The following is a 2,500-nucleotide window of genomic DNA, read 5'->3' as shown; positions in this document are numbered from 1 at the left end:
CCCTTTTTTCTTCTCTTTTTCCTCCTCCCTTCTCTCTTTTCTTTTTTCTCTCTCTTCCCTCTCTTTGCCTTCTTCTCCTCTCCCTCCTTTCTCTCCTCCTCTCCTCCGCCCTCCCCTCTTCCCTGTCTTTTCTCTTCCCCCTCTTCTCCTCTCCCTCCTTTCTCCCCTCCTCTCCTCCCCCCTCCCCTCTTCCCTCCTTCCTTCTTCCCTCCTCTCCCTCGGTCATAATTCAACGTTAAAAGTTCCCGGTGACTTCAATGTTGCAGAAATTTGCCTTCGTCAAATATCATGCGAAGTTTGTTTTTTCCTCTCTGTCTCTTTCTCTTACTCTCTCTTCCTCTTGAACATCACGCGAAAGGTAATTTTTCTGTTTTCTCTCTCTCTCTCTCTCATTTCCCCCACCTCTCTCTCTCTGTCTCTCACTCACTCTCTCTTCTCTTTTCATCTCTCTCATATCCTTATCCCTCTCGATATCTTAACTTCCCCCCTCTCTCTCTCTCTCGCTTCCCTCCTCCTTCTTCCCTCCCCTCTCTCCCTCTCCCTCTTTTCTGCTCTGTTTACCCCCATCTGTAAAAAGGTGCATCTAGCATTTGAAGGGATTACCTGTATAAGCGGACGGGGGAGGGGGGAGGTGGAGGAGGGCGATAAAGGGATTTGGGTAGGGGGGGGGGGGTAGGAAAAAGGGGGGAGAAGGGGGAATCAGGGATGGGAGGGGGGAGAGGGGGGAGAGAAAAAAAAGGAAAGGGTGGGGGAGGACGAGATCGCGTTTTCACGGAAAACTGGATACGTTTTAGACACGAGCAAAAACCCATATTGCAGCTCGCGGAGTGATATGTAATAACTTTTCTTTCTTTTCCAGGATTCTGCCTGTGCTTCTTTTTAGCCGATGAAGCCTCTCGTGATTCGCTTGTTGACATGAAATTCCCTTTGTTGGGGATGGGATTATGGGAAGTCTTTTATTAATCTTGGGCTTCGTCTCGGGTCGCGTATTTGCGCTGGGCGTCTGTCCGATAAAAGGAAAATGCAAGGTGGCTGCGCTTCAGTGCAGTTTTTTATCAACGCGTGCATATGTAGATAGACAGGTAGACAGATAGATATAATGATAAACACACACACACTTATGAAACAAAAGCATTAAATAATTTTTTTTTTTAAAAAAAAAAAAATATATATATATATATATATATATATATATATATATATATATATATATATATTTTATATATATATATATATATATATATATATATATATATATATATATATATATATATATATATATATATATATATATCAAAAAAAAAATATATATATACATATACATATATATATATATATATATATATATATATATATTAAAGTGTATATATATACATATACGTATATATATATATATATATATATATATATATATATATATATATATATATATATATATATATATATATATATATATATTATATTTTAAAATATATAATATAATTTTATATATATATATATATATATATATATATATATATATATATATATATATATATATATATATATATATATATATTTATATTTATATTTTTATATATGTATTTTATTATATCTATCTATCTATCTATCTATCTATCTAATATATATCTATCTATCTTTTTATATATATATATATATATATATATATATATATATATATATATATATATATATATTTATAATATACATATAAACTATATATATATATATATATATATATATATATATATATATATATATATATATATATATATATATATATATATATATATATATATATATATATATATATATATGTATATACTTTAGTATGTATTACATAAATTCAAGGGGCGGGGAGTCCGCTTATAAATAAGATTGCCTCCCCCGGGGCTTCCTGTTGGGGGGGCCCCCCCCCAAAGCCCCCCCCGCCCCCCCCCGGATAACGCCCCCCAGCACCCCCGAGAGCGTCAACTCCTTGCTTCCCATTAGGAGGAAACAAAAAAACTCAAACCAAAGGGGCTCTACCCCCCTGATGGTATGTGTGGCGGCCAGTCTCATCATTTTATTGCCGCTCATGTCAGTCCCGCCAGATGACACGTTAATGAGCGAGCGAGGGTAATTAAAAGAGGGTATTATCTTATTAATTGGTCTTGGCGCTGGTATTTTCATTAGGCAAATGACTTTCGTTTTTACCTGCAGGTTGATATTGCAAGTTGCATTTCCTTCATGAACATGCATTAGGAATTTATTAAAACTTTAAGCCAGTTTGGAATGTTTTTTCGAGATTAACATTTTTTTTAGACTATCTTGTCAAGAACTTCATTATGTTTATGGTTTGGGAAGTTGGTTAAAGAGGTGTCAGTATGTAAAGGAATTTGAAAATTAATAAGTATGATATTGTATGATACTTTAATGCCTTTTTTCCCCACAAAGACCCCCCCTCTTTTTTTTTTTTTTTTTTTTTTTTTTTTTTTTTTTTTTTTTTTTTAACACACAC

The sequence above is a fragment of the Penaeus vannamei genome, chromosome 25, assembly GCF_042767895.1.
Source record: "Penaeus vannamei isolate JL-2024 chromosome 25, ASM4276789v1, whole genome shotgun sequence".
In the NCBI taxonomy this organism is placed as follows: domain Eukaryota; kingdom Metazoa; phylum Arthropoda; class Malacostraca; order Decapoda; family Penaeidae; genus Penaeus; species Penaeus vannamei.
This window is presented reverse-complemented; position numbering follows the sequence as displayed.